This window comes from Chiloscyllium plagiosum, unplaced genomic scaffold (assembly GCF_037043375.1).
Source record: "Chiloscyllium plagiosum isolate Xiang-an unplaced genomic scaffold, Cpla_swu_hap1 HiC_scaffold_18, whole genome shotgun sequence".
NCBI classification, from domain to species: domain Eukaryota; kingdom Metazoa; phylum Chordata; class Chondrichthyes; order Orectolobiformes; family Hemiscylliidae; genus Chiloscyllium; species Chiloscyllium plagiosum.
Window position 1 is genome coordinate 41,532,903 of NW_028270156.1, and position 20,670 is coordinate 41,553,572.

Genomic DNA, 20,670 nt, shown 5'->3' on the forward strand with positions numbered 1-20,670 from the left:
GCTGAAGATAAACATCAGAAATATTTTCAGAATGTGTCTTTTATTGAATACCATGGTTAATAGTCAGCTTCCAGTTCTTTCGAAAGACTATATTTTATGAAATGTTTTAACTGGTAGTAATGTGAATACCCTTTCTCCATTTTTCAATAGACCAAACTCCATGGCACGGACACAAGTTGACTCTAGGTGAGGCAATGTCTATTGACAGAGTAACTGGTGCAATATTTGAAGAATAGTAAGCTCAAAGTTTATACTCAAAGGGACTTTCCGGATCCTTACGCATTAATAAAATGTCAATTCTTCTCCCAATTAAAAAGGATAAATCAGGGAACTGTTTGCCAAGTCCTGGACCCTGATTCTGTTTTTCCTCAATTTCTGGTGTAGCTGTTACGATAGATCCAACACTATCTGCAGCCATAATCAAAAGAAGATGATCACAAAGATGCTAATCAGATGCTAGGGATGTTCTTCGCCTCCCATCACAGTTTCCTGCAGAAGTGCTATATGGGAGTACCATGGTCAGGCTGAAGGGTAAGATTGTTTTTACAAGTTCAAGTCTTTCTTCCCCCAGGATGCTCTGAGGTTAATCTTGAGCAGACGACTGATTGGATGAGCCCATTTCCTCAATATTCTGCCAGAGGGAGAGTGTGTGTAATGTCATTGTCAGGCCATGCTCATACGAAGGACATGAAACAGCAGTATTTCTCATCCTGAATAGGAGCCACATAATATATGGGTACATGGCTTATTTATGGCACACGGGTAGGGTGAGGAGGAAGGTTAGGGTTGAGGGGTCAAGGGGACAGCTCTGGACATTCATAGCATTCCTTAGACTCTAATACAGTATACTTTGGTTAAGCGAACCTAACACTTAAATAGCTGAAAATGTGTTGCTGGAAAAGCGCAGCTGGTCAGGCAGCATCCAAGGAACAGGAGAATCGACGTTTCGGGCATAAGTCCTCCTGAAGAAGGGCTTATGCCCGAAACGTCGATTCTCCTGTTCCTTGGATGCTGCCTGACCAGCTGCGCTTTTCCAGTAACACATTTTCAGCTCTGATCTCCAGCATCTGCAGCCCTCACTTTCTCCTCTAACACTTAAATAGCCTTCCTTAATTGTCAAATTCAATACAGTTAGAACAGTGGTATGATACTACCTGCATACTGTTCATCTTTATGGACTGGACTTTTCAATAGATAGGAGCCAAGGGCTTACAAACAAGATAGCTAGTTGTCTCGTTAGTGAAGAAGCCTTTTATTTGAATTTCCACTTAATGCTATTCTGGTTTTAGGCATTATTAATGGGAACATTGAAACAGAGACATTGCTTAATGAGTAACACTGAAGGTGTTAATAGAAGCCCAGAGGCCAAATGCAAAACAAAAATTACTTTATTCGCCAAACCCCTTCCAAAGGCTGATTAAACACACTGCTGAAAAACCCGACCACTGAGAACAGGACTCCAGCTGTGTCCAATTACAGCTAGATTTAAAAGAAATAATTTTGCTGGATATTAGCCCTAATGCCAGTATTTTTCAGAAAAAAAGACAAAAGAAAATTGTGACTTGGTCAGTAATTCTGTCAACACATTACAAATTACTTTATTTCAACTAATGGTAACTCATTTCCATGAACAAGAATGCAGTGCCTGGGAATCAATGGCGTATACATGACTAAATTGCTGGTGATTTCTTTTCCATTGTCACAGCCATGTGTTGACTGTGCAGCTGCTCTAGGTGCCCTGTTCTATCTCTTCCATACTGCTAGATTACTGAGAACCTCTCCATTCCACTGCTCACTCATTAACACCAACCCTCAGAATTTCCTCTCCCTGTCAGTTCTATCAAATTTAAGATCCCTTTCCAGTGCTCCTAGATTCCTAGGACCACAGTAATGAAATGCCAGGATCCAAAACTAGATTGACCAGAAAGATGGCTAACATCATCATTTTGAGCTTGACAGAACACACACACAATATGGAGGCAGTGGTGTGGTGAACTGTTATATGATATGGCAAAATATAGTGAGTGTCTGTGACCAGCACTATTTCTACATGGTGTCAGTGAAGAGAATTTAGGTTTTAGGCCTTCAAAAGAGAAAAAAAGGAAAAGAATATAATACTGATGCATAAGACAACCAGATACTCCAGACCACTGACACCAATGAACCCACAAACCTGTGGTAACACTCAACACAGAAGAATACTTTAGAGACTGACAAAAAATATCTCAGACCTGACAGGAAATACACCAGAACTGAAGAAATCTGCAGCTCAAAGGCTGAAGTACAGACTTCATTGTGACACAGTGGTTTGCGGAAGGAGTCATGTGTCAGAGTTGAGCCAATGAGCCAGGCATTGGAAATTGTATAAATTAAAACCAAAACCCCTTGTCGAAAAAGGGGAAGTCTTGAATTATACAGTAATTCAGGCTGTATGGGTAGTAATTTTTTAAAACGTGACAGCTCTGATTGGGTATCACTAATACATCTCTCAGAAAACAGAGATGGAAAGACAAATCTATGAGGACCATAAAAGAGAGAACTCATATATTCTATCAGTAACGAGCCAAGGAAATCGCCAACCAAGACACTTAAAAGCACATAAGTGTTGGGCAATTTAAACAAGTACGTGATTTTGTACTTGCAGTTTTTCAGGGGATAAAGAGAATGCAGTAGGAATCTTAGCAAGCCTCTCAAGCACGGGAAAATCTACATTACAGCTAAAGAACATCAGGAAAACCTGTCAGTGCAACAAAGCATAGGAGAACTGCCGTAATGGCAGCATCAGTCTTCTAAGAAGATAAAACACATAATACATTATAAAGCTATGGCATCAGAGACAGTATTTCTTGGACGATTAGATGAAATTGAACAAAAGATTAAATATACTCGAGAAAGCAACTCTGAGGTATAGAATACTTTCCAAAGTGGACATTAAGACAGAAGTTAAAGATGTAAATACACTTCTGTGCACAATTGGAAATATTGTATAATTTTACTGTTTGCCAAGCAATAAATGAAACACCAGACACATTTGAAGAGGTGTTGAAAGTACTTGACAATTATTTCAACCTCAAAAATCAATAAAATTCTAAAAAGGGGAAAATTAAATAAAACAGTGCACCATCCTGCTAAAGGCTAGTGCAGAGATGTGACTATGGTGACTTAAAGTCAGAATTTTTAAAAAGACTGGATTATTATATGTATTACAATCCAAAGATTAGGGAATGCCATTTTTATGGTGAGTAAAGCAGAGATCTGAAAGCAAAACAGCCTGGTTCTAAGAGAAAAGCATAAACTTTGGCATCAGATATCTACAGAATCTATTAATTTCTTAGCATACAAAACTTGAAGACTCACTCCAGATGACCCAATGAAATGGGTGGAACAGATACCAAACATTAGAGAGGCATGGTGGCTCAGTGGTTAGCACTGCTGCCTCACAGTGTCAGGGACCCGGGTTTGATTCCAGCCTCGGATGACTGTCTGTGTGGAGTTTGCATGTACTCCCCGTTTCCTCCCATTTCCTCCCACAATCCAAAGATGTGCCGATTAGGTGAATTAGCCTGCTAAATTGCCCATACTGTTCAGGGACATGTAGGTTGGGTGCATTAGTCAATGGTTAAATGTAGGGGAATGGGTCTGGGTGGATTACTGTTTGGAGCATTGGTGTGGACTTGTTTGGCCATAGGGCCTGTTTCCACACTGTAGTGATTCTATGATATGAAAATTCCTTGTCAATGCTGCAGGAGAAAAGCAACTACAAAGACACAAACAAATAGTGCCCAGTTTTCAAAACCAAATGCTTTTATTGCGAGAAAGTAGGTCTCTTTTAGAAAATGTACTAAAGCAGGTTGCAACTCACAGGAAAGCAAAAGGTCAAAGATCGGCTCACACAAAGAGATAAATGAGGTAGAACAGTCGTAGGTGGCAGATAAATCCAAAGTATTCTGATGGGGATATCAATGACCAGACTAAACACTTATGCACACAGACATTTATGTTAATTGGCATCTCATAGATTTCACGTTAGGCACAGGAGCAAATATCACAATGTTATCAGACAGCATGCCTTGATTGACAAAATATCACCTACAGCTGACAAAATATAAAAATATACAAAATAGGAGATGAGTAGGCCATTCAGCTTCTGAAGCCTGCCCTCGCCCTTCAACAAAATCATAGTCCATGTGCCCCAGGTCTCAACTCCTCCTTTGTGCCAGCTCATCATATCCCTCAATTCCCCGATTTTTCAAAGATCTGCCTACCTCCTCTTCAGATAATTTGAGTGATCCAGTTACTACAACTCTCTGGTAAAAAAAATTCAGACATTCACGACCCTCAGAAAAGAAATTCCTTCATATCTGTTTTAAATGAGTGTCCCCTTATGCTGTAATTATAGCCCTGGTTTGAGATTCCCCCACTTGTGGAACAACTTCCTGAACATCTACTGCGTCAAACCCCTCAGATCTTGTAAATCTCAATTATATTACAATTCATTCTTCTAAACTCTATGGCCTAACCTGTTTAGTCATTCCCGATAAGCCAACATTTTCATTCCAGTGGTCAGCCTAGTGAATCACTTTTGAACTGATTCCAATATCAGTGCATCCCTACAAAAAAAGTGGGACCAAAGCTATATACATTACTTGGTACAGTTGTAACAAGCCTTGTTGATTTTTAAAATCCAACCCCCTTGTAATAAAGGCCAAAAATTCATTCAAGTTTTATTTACTTGCTGTACCTGCATTCTAACTTCCAGTATTTCACGCTAAGAACACTCAGATACCATTGTCTTGCAGGTTTTGCAATTTCTCTCCAATTAAATCATATCTTGCCTTTTGATTCTTCCAACAAAGTGCAGGATTGCACGCTTTCCCATGTTAAACTCCATCTGCCAAGTTTTTACCTACTCACTCAACCAATCTATACCACCTTGCACATTCCTCATGTACTCATCACAAAATGCCCTTTCCACCTACTTTTGTATCATCAGCAAATTTGGAATCACTACTCTCTGCCCTTCCTCCAAGTCATTAACAATGAGGTAATTGAGGTCCAGGTCTGATCAATGTAGCACTCTAATAATTACACCTTTCCAATCTGAAAAAGACGCATTAATCCTGACTTTGTCTTCTGTGTGTTAACAAATCCTCAATCCATGCTAGTACATTAGCCCCAATACCTTGAGCTCTTGGTGTTGCGCAATGATCTTTTAATGACACCACGTTGAATGCTTTCTGGAAATCCAATTTCCCTTTGGAATTCTGCATTTTATTTCCTCAAAAAACTCTAACGTATTTGCCAAATATGATTTCACTTTCACAAAACCATGTTGACTCTGTTTTATTGCATTAAGATTTCTGGATCAACGCTTATTACCCATTTTCAAGAATACAAAAGATTTGACATAACCTTACAAGAGTTGCTTACAAAACAGTTCATGAGCTGGGGAAGCTGCAGTTAATGGTTGAAGTCCTCTCCAGAGTAATAGTTGACAGCCTTACCAGTCATGATGTAGGTTTCATCCAAGGTATCAAGTCATGCATCATGATGGCACAATGGCTAACAAATCACATTCAGCCTAGTTGGATGCAACAGGAACAAATGAGACGAGGAATGTTTCAACAGCCATTGACATTCAACCAATAGGACAGCATCAAAGTCATAAGGATTTGGCCGTAAAAATATATTTCAAACACAGGAATCATTTTATCATTGTTGATGACATACAAGCATCTGATGAATGATTAATCAGTCCAGCTTTTCTTGTGGAGGGTGCACCAAGGACACTTGGAAATCACCAAGTACCAGGCCAGATCTTTGTCATCTATGTGGTGGTCTGGTGTGTCTGTTGAGAAATTTATTGCCAATTGTCAGATATGTACCATCTACAGATTAGAACAAAAAATCGTAATATCCAACAAATGTGGAGTTTGCACATTCTCCCCAAGTCCTTGTCAGTTTCCTCTAGGTGGTCCAGTTTCCTGCCACAGTCCAAAGATGTGCAGGTTATGTGGATTGGCCATACTGAATTGCCCAGGGATGTGCATGGTAGGTGGGTTAGCCATTGGAAGTGCAAGGTTACAGGGAAAGGGAGGGTGGGGGGATGAGTGTGGATGGGACGCGCTTCAGAGGGTAAGTGTGTACTTGATGGGCCAAATGGCCTGGTTCCACACTGTACAGATTCTACAATATGATTCTATGAACTACTTCACTAGATTTTGGGAACATATGTGAATGAATTTGTTTGACGATAGAAAGTGTTATATCATTATCAGTGACTATTTCTCCTGATGGACACTCATCATTTTCATGTATTCACTTTTTTGTCTCCTTTTCCTGATCCTGTGGTCAAGTTCAAAGAGCCAAAACTCAAGTCCCTGGATTTTAGAAAGTTTTTTTATGAACCTTCAAAAATCACTAATTATTTAAACCTTTGATTTAGATTACAAAAACAAGTAGTGGATTTTAAATCACAAGGTCCATAATTGCTATCAATGCTAATTCTCTATAGGCCTTTGGCAATACAATTTTAAACCAATCACTAGAAATTATACAAGTGAAATCTCAATGCTATTTTCCCTCCAATTCTTTTTGCTCTCTCGTAGTTGCATATTGTTATGGACCAGGCCAGACCCCCTCAAAACATTTCAAGAAAGTAGCCTGAACCTTAACTTTGCTCGTTGTTTTAAGTAGGAGGGATGCAGCTGGCCCAACCACACAGTTTTAAACGATACAGAATTTATTTGCAAGATTACTGAATGAAACATAAACAAAAGAGAACAGAATACAGAATAACTTAATCTATCCAAAAAACCCAACAGATTATCCCAACTTAATGACGCTGTTCCAAATTCCTGCAACAATCCCCAAAAACACCTCTTGACTAAAAAGGTAAAATCAAACACAGGGTCTTACAGAAGAGATGCCAGAGAGAAAAAGGAGGATCAGCATGGACCTGCTTCTTTGGGTCCAACAGCTTCCAAACTGATTGACTACTTTCAGTGTACAGCCAGACTGCTACAACCAAACCAACCAGAGAAAAGCTGAGCTGGGAGAACTGTCACTCCCCTTTCATTGTACAACTGTTTTTTTTTAATCTTGAAAGGCTTTTGCTTGAGGCAGTATCTATTAGCTAAAATCAAATTGGCCATAAAACCCTTCAAACTGAGACTTTTTGCAATTGCTGTTTTTAATAAGCTCTCTGAAAATAGCCAAGGACAGCATAACCTTGTTAAAGGAGCAGCAGCATCACAATGGGACGTATACCTGTCATCTCCTCACAGCAAGTTTGGCTAAATTTAAGGACTCAACAAGAGAAGTATTATAAACGCAGCTTTCATCATTCCATGAAATTGCTTTATGGTGTTTATCACCATACTGCAAAGTAACAACTAAATGTGGAGAACAGCATCGCAGGCTTGAATTAATGAAAAACATAATAGTAAAAGTTACATCTCTATCTCCACCTTCAGTGAAGCTGTTACAGTCCAACTTAATTGCTTAATGTATCAAATTATATCTTGCTTTATCTTTCATACGTTATGGAATGTTTATACAACAAACTATAAGTGCTTGGAAATTACAACCCTTCTACTCAAGCAGAATGGCCATCTTTGAGAAGGGTACCATTAATCAATTTGTACTTGTAGGCATTCTAACTATATGTGAAATGAAGATTCAACCTAAAAGTCATTTCCTCTTGCTGTCTTCATCTTCCTGATATTTTGACATCAGATGTTTTGGATGGTTTTCTTCATGTGTCATAATTTTCCAAGATTACTATCCAGAGTGCCCCTCTCACTGGACTGGCTTAAATTGTGGCAGGACATTTCCAAACATGAATCAGGAGATGCCAGTTTACATCTGCCCAAACTAAAATCTTTATTCTGTCTTTTATTTTGTCCCAGTCCATAACTGGATACAATCTGTCAATAAGGTTCAGGAGAGTTTGAATTTTTCAAGTTGAATTATTATTATTATTATAGGAATTATTAGTCCTATTTCAAAATCCTTTCTTTTCTGATTTAAGTTTATTCTTTTGTAAAATTGCTTTCGCTGTGCTAGGAATATATTAACTTGTCTGATAAACAGTAAGGTTCAAGCACTATTAAGTCAAATGGTCTCCATGTGTTAAAATTAGAAAGGTAGGAATTACTCCACATGAATAGTGTTACATCAAGAATAGAAAATTGTCCCTCGTAATTGAAACAGTCCTGAAATGAGAAAACAGCATTAATTAAATAAAGAATGAGATTGGAAACAACTGGAAGTATTAAGACACAATTTGAAATCTTAAGCTGCTTTATCAGTATAGTCTTAAAAATTCAGATGTAGTACTATAATGACTGTTCCATCTGGCAACTCAAACAGAATAGCACTAAGATTTTATTGCTAAAGTTAAATATTTAACCCCTTTGAGATTGAAGGTTTAAATGTTTAATTGGAAGAATATGCTATTTGCACGTTTTTGAGAACAGCTGAAAGGATCATATCCAGAAAAATGATAAATTAGTTGGGTGTTAGTGAATATACTTTGTATGATCAACATAGGCAACAGTTTGGTGACAGTCCTTGAACAACCTAAATTATAAAGTAAAACCTGTGCAGTGTTAATTTATTATACTTGGCAGTGACTCATTCTAATAAACATATAGCTTTATGGCAAGAGAGAAATTCAGCAAATGTATAACCAAATTTTATGCACTTGAACTCTTATCTCACAATCAATTTACCAGGAAGCATTGTATTTTGAATAGACTTCTACATAAAAGGAATGAATGGCAATAGTACATTATACTTAATACTTGTATTAGAATGATAGATTGGTTTAGTCAGGCTTGTATCTTTTATAATTAAGTGGGCTTTCTAATTTGGGATGTTCTTTACTAATCATTACAGCAATTAATAGCTTGAAATAGCAGGCTAGTTGGTTGGATTTGAGAATTCCTTATTAGTTGGTAAATGGGGTGACTACACATATGGAAATAGATAATTCTTTGCCCTTTTCAGTTTGTGGACTTCCCATATGTTAATTTACAAAGCGCATTTGACTTAAGAAGCTATTTTTCAAAACATTGTCTTTAAAAAAAGATGAAAGCCAGTTATGTATTTGTGATGGAGGGGATGAAATTAATGATGAAAACTAAATCAATATTTATTTATGCAGTTTATTGAAGTAATTTTCATGCTTACTTTCATCAACTAGGAGTAGTGACAATTGTAGTAAAATTAAATTTAAAGGGGAAGCCTGATGAATAACATATTATTGTAACATTTTCCCTCTCTTCTAATTCAACCTAAAAGTCATTTCCTCATGCTGTCCTCACCTTCCTGATATTTCGACATCAGATGTTTTGGATGGTTTTCTTCCTTTGTGTCATAATTCTCCATGATTACTATCCAGAGTGCCCCTCTCACTGGACTGGCTTAAATTGTGGCAAGGCATTTCCAAACATGGATCAGGAGATGCCAGTTTACATCTGCCCAAACCAAAATCTTCATTCTGTTGCTATCAAGTATTTTCCCCAATCAAACAAGCTAGGTGGGTATGGGGGAATATCACAGCATAAACATAGCCCAGTCCGTCATGGAAACCAGCCTTCCTTCCATTGATTCCAACTATACTTACCGCTTCCTCAGGAGAGCAACCAACATAACCGTGGGCGGCACGGTGGCACAGTGGTTAGCACTGCTGCCTCACAGCGCCTGAGACCCGGGTTCAATTCCCGCCTCAGGCGACTGACTGTGTGGAGTTTGCACGTTCTCCCCGTGTCTGCGTGGGTTTCCTCCGGGTGCTCCGGTTTCCTCCCACAGTCCAAAGATGTGCAGGGTCAGGTGGATTGGCCATGCTAAATTGCCCCTAGTGTTAGGTAAGGGGTAAATGTAGGGGTATGGGTGGGTTTCGCTTCGGCGGGTCGGTGTGGACTTGTTGGGCCGAAGGGCCTGTCTCTACACTGTAATCTAATCTAATCTAATCTAATCTAATCTAATCTAATCTAATCTAATAATCAAAGACTCCTCCCATCCTGCTTATATTTTCTTCCACCCTCTTCTGCTGGACAGAAAATATAAAAGTTTGAGTACATGTACAAACAGTTTCAAGAATAGCTTCTTCCCTTCAGCTGTCAGATTGTTGAATGGACCTCTGAAATGTTAATGTTGATCTCTCTTTCTGCACCTTCTCTGTGGCTGTAACACTGTATTCTGAACTCTGTGCTGTTACCTTGATGCATTTTGTATGGTATGATCTGCCTGAATAGCACGCAAAACAACACTTTTTATTGTATCTCGGTACATGTGACAACAATAAATCAAATTCAAACCCACCCAAGGCAAATTTCTTTCATTGTTGGTGTCCACATGATGAGCAGGATAGAGAGATTGGATATGGTCCTGTCCTAGTTGATGTTGGTAAATAAAATATGGTGTGGGAAGATAGGGAGAAAATAATTAATAAAACTGATAAAGATTCTATTTCTTCGACATTTATTTTCAAGAAAATTGTTCCTCTAAAACAAATTACTTCATGATCAGAAGATATATCAGAAAGTAGTCCCTATTGTTTCCTAATTAGCCAACAAAATACTTCAGAGGATTTGTTGCTTAAAAGGGAACACAAATAAAATCATAAGTTTATAAGACGCACACCATTTAGTTTGTTCTGCCTTTGAAATCATAGTTAATCTCAATTCTCAACAGACTCTCCCGCCTTTTCCCCGAAACCCTTGATTTTCTTATTGATTAAAAATATATCTTTCTCAGCCTTAAATATTCCTAATGATCCAGCCTCAACAGCACTCTGCACTAAAGAATTCCCCAGATTCACAACCATCTGAGAGAACAAATTGCTCATTTGTGTTAAATGCGAGATCCCTTATTCTAAGATTACACCGTCTCGTCCTACACTCTCGTGCAAGGGGTAAAGCATCTTCCACTGAAAAAGACCTGAAAATTGAAGAAAATCATAAAACTTTTCTAAAAGAGATCACTATGCTTAAATCATAAATAGGCCATGAAATGATTGATATAATAATGGAGACGACAGATTTAAAAGGAGCAGCTGAACAGGAAATCAAAAAAAAGGAAAAATGCTGAACTGAGTAAAGATAAATAAAATAAGCAATTTGGCCTTGAACAATTGTGACAAGTTTATTTGAGGGTAAATTAAATTTCAGAACTCCATTTGCAATTTAACCTATTTCTGTTCTTGTAAAGATGTCATCTAGCGGATATTATAAGAAATACAATCAAGACAGAAGGAGTAAACAGAAACTGGGCAGAAAAGCATAACCCTAAGCTTATTGTTGTGAGCCGTTTGGGGCCAGAAAATGAAGGCACTAAAGCTGCACTGATCATACAAATGATGCTGTTAGTGTCTAAATTTGGGGACCTGGATTCAAATATCATGTCAAGGTTAAGTGATGGTTAGATTAGATTCCCCACAGTGTGGAAACAGGCCCTTCGGCACAACAAGCCCACACTGACCCTCCGAACAGTAACCCACCCAGACCCATTCCCCTACCCTATATTTACCCCTGATTAATGCACCTAACACTATGGGCAATTTAGTATGGCCAATGCACCTGATCTGCACATCTTTGGGTTGTGGGACGAAACCGGAGCACCCGGAAGAAACTCACGCAGACACAGGGAGAGTGTGCAAACTCCACACAGCCAGTCGCCCGAGGCGGGAATCGAACCCAGGTCCTTGACGCTATGACGCGGCAGTGCTGACCACTGAGCCGCCGCACCTCCCCCCAATATTTATAAACTACTAATGGTTAGCAGAGGAAGCATGTTTTTAATCAGCCTTTGAAACTACTTTGAGTCTAGGCTCACTTCTCCAGAAGACTTTGTCCAACGATTTCGGTTTTTGTTTCAGATCTTCAGCCTGTGCAGTGCTTTTGTTTTAACTTCAGTTTGTGTGCGCAGAACAGGTACTGCTTTAAGTAGCGGGCAAGTGTTCGGGCAAGTGAGTTGACAGGTAACCAAATCCCCTACCTCCATCAGTGAAAGAGCTTACCATCCATTTGGTACCTAGGTACTGTATGGCAAATGTTTCACTTAAGTCTTGCCCTTTTGCTGCTGCCCTTCAATCAGGAGCCAACAGCCAATGTTATATCAGACAGTTAACATCTGAAAGGGTTGTTGGACATTATCAGATAAGCAAATCCTATCAGTATACAAAGGACTGTTGTGGCAGAGTTGCAATGTCCCTACCTCTGGCTGAGGATGCTTGGATTCAAGTCCCAGAGATGAATAATATCTTGGAACATGTTGGTTGAAAATATCTAAAGTACTGTTTGTAGGAAGAGCTAACTAGTTACAAAAAATGTTAGTTTGTCTTGTTCTTGTTGTTCTCATACCAAGGCAATATATACTTACTCTTGTTGAGTTTGATGTCTCACAGAGGAGGCGATGATGTATCTAGCTAAAATTAAAAGTTTATTTTATTCATTCATGGGATGTGAGTATCACTGGCTAGGCCAGCATTTATAGCACAGTTAAGAGTCAAGCACATTGCTATGAGTATGGAGTCACATGTAGGCCAGACCAGGTATGGATTTAGGAGTAAATTATTGCAGATGCTGGAATCTGTAATCTTAACAACAAATGCTGGAGATTGCAATGGGTCAGACAGCATCTATGGAAAAACAGCAAGCTAACAATTTGAGTCTAGATGACTCTTTGTCAAAGGCAGTTTTCTTCCCTAAAGGATATTAATGAATCAGGTGGGTTTTCCAACAATTGACAATGGTTTCATGGTCATCATTAGACTCTTAATTCCAGACATTTATTGAATTCCAATTCCATCATCTGCCATGGCAGGTTTTGAACCCAGGTCCCTAGAACATTTCCTGGGTCTTTGGGTTAACGGTAACAATAAACACCTCCCTCTACAGTAATCAAGGCTAAGCTTATCTCCTTCTGAGCACTGTATGGGCAACCTTGCCCATTGGGTATCAATGGCTGAGACTAATAAAAATGAGAAGAACTGCTGGCAATGAATCTACCCAAGGGCTTCTCAGTCACAGCAGTATAACACGCTGGCAGCTCTGAGTTATCACACTCCAATATCTTCAAGGAGTTTGGGAGTATTACTATAGTCCCAAGCTGCACACCATGAAGAGTTACACTGACAGATTTTTTTTTGGGGGGTGGAGTGGGTGGGTGGAATTCCTGGAGGCTGGTTATTGGGAGAAGGGGATCGGAGGCAAGAGTAATTGGATGGCTTCCTGTAGCCACCCTCTGGCCTTACATCACTGTCCTCCAATTGTGGCAGCTCACCCTGACTCTGTGAAGAGCATTCAGAGATAAGCCATGAATACTGGCCTTGACAGTGACTCTCCAATTGGGAGAGCAAGAGTGAGAGTCATGTTGAATTCCAAACATTAGCTCTGTTTCTCTCTCCACAGTCACTGAAAGATCTGTTGAGTTTCTCCAGCAGGGGGCAGGATGTTTACAAATGTTCTGTCCTAATTGGCTGCATAGTTTCCACATTAAAGCTTGATAAGACTGTATGAAAATCAGAGCAGGTCATAAGATTCCTTAAACCTGCACTATCATCCAGTATCAAGCCTGATCTTCCACTTCAACTCCTCAAACTTGTCTCATTCTTTAATGCCCTTCATTTCCAAAAATCTATCTATCTTAGTCTTCAATACACTCCAGACTGAGCACCCACAACTCTTTGGATCAGAAAGTTTTCAGCCCAAGGTGAAGGTGTTTCTCCTCATCTGACATTAGCTCAATAAAATAGACACATAGAGTCATTGAGACGTACAGCACGGAAACAGACCCTTCAGTCCAACCCGTCCATGTCAACCAGATATCCTAAATTAATCTAGTCCCATTTGCCAGCATTTGGCTCATATCCCTGTAAAGTCTTCTTATTCGTATACCCATCCAGATGCCTTTTAAATGCTGTAATAGTACCAGTCTCCACCACTTCCTCTGGCAGCTCATTCCATATACACACACCACCCTCTCCGTGAAAACATTACTCCTGAGGTCCCTTTTAAATCTTTCCCCTCTCACATTAAACCTATGCCCTTCAGTTTTGAACTCCCCCACCCCAGGGAAAAGACCTTGTCTATTTACCCCATCCATGCCCTGCTTGATTTTATAAACCTCTATAAAGTCACCTCTCAGCCTCCGATGCTCCAGAGAAAATTGCCCCAGTCTATTCAGCCTCTCCCTATAGCTCAAATCTTCCAACCCTGGCAATATCCTTTTAAATCTTTTCTGAACCCTCTCAAGGTTCACAACTTCCTTCCTATTAGCAGGGAGACCAGAATTGATTAGATTAGATTAGATTACTTACAGTGTGGAAACAGGCCCTTCGGCCCAACAAGTCCACACCGACCCGCCGAAGCGCAACCCACCCATACCCCCTACATTTACCCTTTACCTAACACTACCGGCAATTTAGCATGGCCAATTCACCTGACCTGCACATCTTTGGACTGTGGGAGGAAACCAGAGCACCCGGAGGAAACCCACGCAGACACGGGGAGAACATGCAAACTCCACACAGTCAGTCGCCTGAGGCAGGAAGTGAACCCAGGTCTCTGGAGCTGTGAGGCAGCAGTGCTAACCACTGTGCCACCGTGCCGCCCGTGCATGCAATATTCCAAAAGTGGCCTAACCAATGTCCTGTACAGCCGCAACATGACCTCCCAACTCTTATACTCAATGTACTTATCAAGCATACCAAATGTCTTCTTCACCGCCCTGTCTAGTTGTGACTCCACTTTCAAGGAACTTTGAACCTGCACTCCTAGGTCTCTATGTTCAGCAACACTCTCCAGGACCCTCCCATTAAGTGTATAAATCCTGCTCTGATTTGCTTTTCCAAATTTCAGTGCCTCACATTTATCTAAATTAAACTCCATCTGCCAGCTGGGTCCATTGGCCCATCTGATTGTACTCATTGTACTCAGGTAACCTTCTTCACTGTTCATTATGCCTCCAATTTTGGTGTCATCTGTAAACTTACTAACCATACTTCCATGTTCACATCCAAATCATTGATATAAATGACAAAAGGCAGTGGACCCAGCACTGATCCTTGTGGCACACCACTGGCCACAGGCCTCCAGTATGAAAAGCAACCCTCCAACATCACCTTCTGTGTTCTTCCTTCAAGCCAATTTTGTATCCAAATGGCTAGTTCTACCCTCTGTTTCCTGATCTAACCTTGCTGACCAGTCTACCATGAGGAACCTTGTCAAATGCCTTAATGAAGTCCATGTAGATCATGTCCACTGCTCTACCCTAATCAATCCTCTTTGTTACTTCTTCAAAAAACAAATCAGGTTTGTGAGACACAATTTCCCATACACAAAGCCATATTGACTATCCATAATCAGTCCTTACAAAAACAGAAGTTGCTAAAAGCTCAGCAGGTCTGGCAGCATCTGTGAGGAGAAATCAAAGATAACGTTTCGGGTCTGGTCACCCTTCCTCAGAACTGAAGGTAGCTAGGAAAATGTCAGTTTATATGCAGAAGTTAGGATGTGGGGATGGGCTAAGTGGTAAATGATAGGTAGAGATAGGGCCCAAAGAGAACCATGTTGTCACTGCCCTTTGACTGTCTTCCTCCTTTTAAAGTGCCAGTGTTTTGCTCCTTTTCTTCACAAAGTTCCAAATCAATGCAACAGCTAATAAAACTGTAGTTACTATTCCTTGAATTCGAGGACATCAGCTCCAACACTGAAAGTACTTCAAAAAAGGAGCAGCTCTTACAGCCATATTTTTCTCCTTCCTCCATCTTGGATTACCCAGAATCCCATTCTATTACAATGTAAAAATACTGTACTTAACAGTGCATCAGTAACAATAGAGAAAATATTTCATGAAAAAATAAAATCTCATCATCCAGAAAGCAACAAGGAATTTATATGCCAAGCTGGTTTCTCTTTAAATGGCTTTCTGAACTTTACAGGATTTACTGTTTTCAAAGGTTCTGATCTTGTTTCTACTGTTAGAGACTTACTCTGTGTTTGGATTCTTTCGCAGTCATTTGGAAAGAGGCTGTGGCTTATAACTTCTAGTTTCATTCTGTAACTCAGTTGAAGACTAGTCCAGTTCCTCATAGACCTGCATGGAAGTTGATGAGCCTACAGCTGAATTTTGAATAGAGGTAAAATGAGGATTAATTTTTGGAAGCTTCTATATGAAAGTAGGCTAAAGACATATGTCCAAGTGTTTGGGCAAGCCTGCTTTTTGGATGAACTCATCTTGGTTTTATCAAATATTTGTCAGGTTTTGACAAAATGATGAGCATGGTGATAATCAGAAGTAATATGTAGGTGCAGTGAGGGGGTCAATCACAATTATCCTCATTTGCTAGTTTTGTGTTTAACTAAGAGTGCACCTTTGGTTATCACACATTATTTATGTAACAGTGTTGTTCATGATTCGAGACACAGATTATTCATTTGATATTGACAATTTATATTTCAATCACTTAATAATATTGAAATATTATTATTTCATAATCAGATATCCCTTCGTACCTTGTACAAAAAATGTTGCATTATTCATTAAACGTACCAGAATTGCAAAACATCTTTTAATTTATCAAATGATTTCTACGATTTTCTCACAATTTCAGGAGTAAACAAATATGCCCACGCCTTACAGACTCTTAAGGAGCTCAGTTCCACTTCAGTTACTATGTTTAATTGTAGGCCTTATAATGACATTGTAGGGAAAAACATTATATTGCAAGTAGATAAAGTAGTGTGGGAGCTGATCAGAATTTAAATGTTTGTCAATGTGTAATTTATACATTACTTTTTATGATGTTATTAATGCTCAAGTTTAAATTGTTCCTGGGAAGTTGAGGGGGTACTGGGTTAATGATTTACAGACAGTTCTCCAGATTGCAGATTTAATAATGAGCTTAGCTTCAATCCAAATCTAAGCACAAACGTTAATTGCAGGTAAATAAGAAGTGGCCACATTTGATAAAAATTCCTTAAAGTGATTCCAACTCTTTCGTAAAGCGTTTGGTATATTTACTTTCTTTTATGAACAAGTGACAAAAAGTATTCTATCATTTGCACATTAGTAAAATAATGGATCAGAATTTGCAGTATTATTGATCCCCTGAACATTCTAAATTGTTTGAATTGCAAGTTGCTAAAATCCAAGTTGATAATGGAACAGCAAGGAAAACTGGGCCACAAAAACAGAAATTGCTGGAGAAATTCAACAGGTCTGCCAGCATCTGTGAAGAGAAAAAAGATTTAACATTTTGGTCCAATTACCCTTCTTGTCTTGAAATATTAATTCTGTTTCTTCCCCACAGATGCCACCAGACCTGCTGAGTTTCTTCAGCAATTTCTGTTTTCATTTGTTTCAGATCTCCAATATCCACAGTTCATTATTTTATTTGAAGGAAAACTGGGACCTGAGTGAAGAGACAACTGACTGTGCACCTCCTTAACCAATCATATGGAAGAATTAGGAAATTAAACAGCCACCAGACTGAATGGGAGAGTGAATCAAAGGAGATTAAGTCAATGACAAAGTGATACAGTAAGAGTACTAGAGTGGGTCAAAAACATTAGGTTAAGGAAGAAAAAAAGTGAAAGTAAAACAATTTTTACATTTTAAATTTCACATTTTTAAGGTGTTCAAAATAAGTGAACAACAAGTGATACCTGAAGGAATGTGACTGCACATTTAATAGATATTTAAGTGCCATACAAGTTAATTGGCACTAATTGGTAGTTAGTAAAAGGGTTAATGCAACAGCAGGACCCAACTTACAGTGAGATGTTTACTTTATGACTGCCATGCAAATACAGTAACTTTACGCTGTCAGTTACCTTTCAATGGTGGGTCAGACAGTGAGACACCATTGTCACAAACAGGCTATGCTACTCAGGTAGTAACATTTGAGTGTTAGCAGTTCATTCCAAGCATGGAATACATTATTCCAAGCAATTCTTCATGAAAACAATGCATGTTTAACCTGAAACCCTCCCAGCCATATTTACGCCATATTAACCGTTCATGCTTTCCCTTACTTTGATTATGGCTGTACTTTATTGCTACAACAGACCATTTAAAATTCACAAGTACATTATGTCCCTCTAAAATAATTATTTTCTTCCAAGTCTTTTGTTTAAACAATCTTCTAACTTTATTGCCATAATCTTCTGGATGATAGTATCTATACCTAGAAGATTATTAATATAAATTGCTGGCTGTTTCAATTAATTTTCTATTCTTCTACAGGGCTGTTGTCTTCAGTAGCATCATTCTGCAACTGGAAAGATGAAAAATACACTATGAAGGTTTACTCTGCCCTCACAATAATTGGGCAGATCTGGAACACATTACATCAAGCCCCCAGAAAGTTAAAAACAAAAATCAGGCAAGTCATGTGAATATTATTCTCACTCCAGTGGAAATGCTGTTACACTTTGTTAATAAAAATGCACCAAGGCAAGGGATATTTCATTAAGATTTGATCACAAACTTCAAGGGGATGAAATGTGTTCTGGGTGAGCAGACGTTTTTTTCCAACTAAATATTGGGAAGACCAAAACTATTGCATCCAGCTTCCACAACAAACTGTTTTCCTGAGCCATGGACTCCATCCCTTTTGCTGGCAAACTGCCTGATGCTGAACTCTGCTTTTGCAACCTTGATGTCATATTTGTTCCAAGATTAATTTCTTACCATAGAGCCCTTCCATCACCAAAACGAAGCAGTCAGTTTCACCTCCATAATGTTACTCAACTCAGTCCCAATTCAGTTCCATTGAAACACCTCATCTATGCCTTTTTTTCCAAATGCTCTTCTACCTAGCTCCTAACTTGTACCCTCTATAACTTTACGTTCATAGAGTCATACAGTCATAGAGCATTACAGCACAGAAACAGGCCCTTTGGCCCAAACTGACCCATGCTAACCATGATGCCCACTCAGCTAGTTCCAATTGCCCACATTTGAAACCCTTCCTATCCATGTACCTATCCAAAAGTGTTTAAAATGTTGCTATTGTACCTGCCTCAACCACTTTCTCTGGCAGCCCATTCCATGTATGCATCACTCTCTGCATGAAGAAGTTGTCCCTCGGGTTCTTTTTAAATCTTTCCCCTCTCACCTTTAACCTATGCCCTCTAGTTTTTAACTCCCCATCTCTGGGAAAAAATACTATATACATACATCCTATCTGTGCCCCTTATGATTTTCTTCACCTCCACAAGTTCACCCCTCATTCTCCTACATTCCAAGGAATAAAGTTCTATCCCAACCTTTCCCTGTAACTCAGGCCTCCTAGTCCTGTCAACATCCTCGTAAATCTTCTTTGCACTCTTTCCAGTTTAATTATGCCTTTCCTATAGCTTTTAACAACTTCTCCTTCCAATCCTCCCACTTCCTCCAAACCAAAGGAGTAGCCATGGGCACCCGCGTGGGCCCTAGGTATGCCTGCCTCTTCGTTGGATATGTGGAACAGTCCATCTTCCGCAGCTACACTGGCATCACCCCTCACCTTTTCCTCCGCTACATTGATGACTGTATCGGCGCTACCTCGTGCTCCCACGAAGAGGTTGAACAGTTCATCCACTTTACTAACACCTTCCACCCCAACCTCAAATTTACCTGGACCGTCTCAGACTCCTTCCTCCCCTCTCCATCTCGATCTCGGACGACCGTCTCAACACAGACGTATACTATAAACCGACTGACTCCCACAGCTACCTAGATTACACCGCTTCCCACCCTGCCCCCTGTAAAAGCGCCATCCCATATTCCCAATCCCTTCGCCTTCGCCGCATCTGCTCCCAGGTGGACCAATTCCAATACCGAACAACCCAGATGGCCTCCTTCTTCAAAGACCGCAATTTCCCCTCAGACATGGTTGACGATGCTCTCCACCGCATCTCCTCCACTTCCTGCTCCTCCACCCTTGAACCCCACCCCTCCAATTGCCACCAGGACAGAACCCCACTAGTCCTCACCTACCACCCCATCAACCTCCAGATACATCGGATCATCCTTCATCATTTCCGCCACCTCCAAACGGACCCCACCACCAAGGATATATTTCCCTCCCCACTCCTATCAGCGTTCCGGAAAGACCATTCCCTCCGTGACTCCCTTGTCAGATCCACACCCCCCACCAACCCAACCTCCACTCCCGGCACCTTCCCCTGCAACCGCAAAAAATGCAAAACTTGCGCCCAAACCTCCCCCCTCACTTCCCTCCAAGGCCCCAAGGGATCCTTCAATATCCATCAGAAATTCACCTGCACCTCCACACACATCATTTACTGCATCCGCTGCACCCGATGTGGCCTCCTATACATTGTGGAGACAGGCCGCCTACTTGCGGAATGTTTCAGAGAACACCTCTGGGACACTCGCACCAACCAACCCAACCGCCCCGTGGCTGAAACTTTAATTCCCCCTCCCATTCCGCCAAGGACATGCAGGTCCTTGGCCTCCTCTATCGCCAGACCATGGCAACACGACACCTGGATGAAGAGCGACTCATCTTCCCCCTAGGAACCCTCCAACCACAAGGGATGAATGCAGATTTCTCCAGCTTCTTCATTTCCCCTCCCCCCACCTTTTCTCAGTCCCAACCCTCGGACTCAGCACCACCTTCCTGACCTGCAATCTTCTTCCCGACCTCTCCGC

At 40.2% G+C, this 20,670-nt stretch overlaps 1 long non-coding RNA gene across 1 annotated transcript in view; it reads left to right on the plus strand.

The window, feature by feature from the left end:
- LOC148146965 (uncharacterized) overlaps positions 1–18,388 on the plus strand; it is a 372,591-nt gene extending 354,203 nt beyond the window's left edge. The window contains exon 4 of the long non-coding RNA XR_015760166.1: positions 18,256–18,388. This is a non-coding gene — a long non-coding RNA (uncharacterized LOC148146965). The remainder of the gene's footprint in view (positions 1–18,255) is intronic.
- Positions 18,389–20,670: the final 2,282 nt, after the last annotated feature.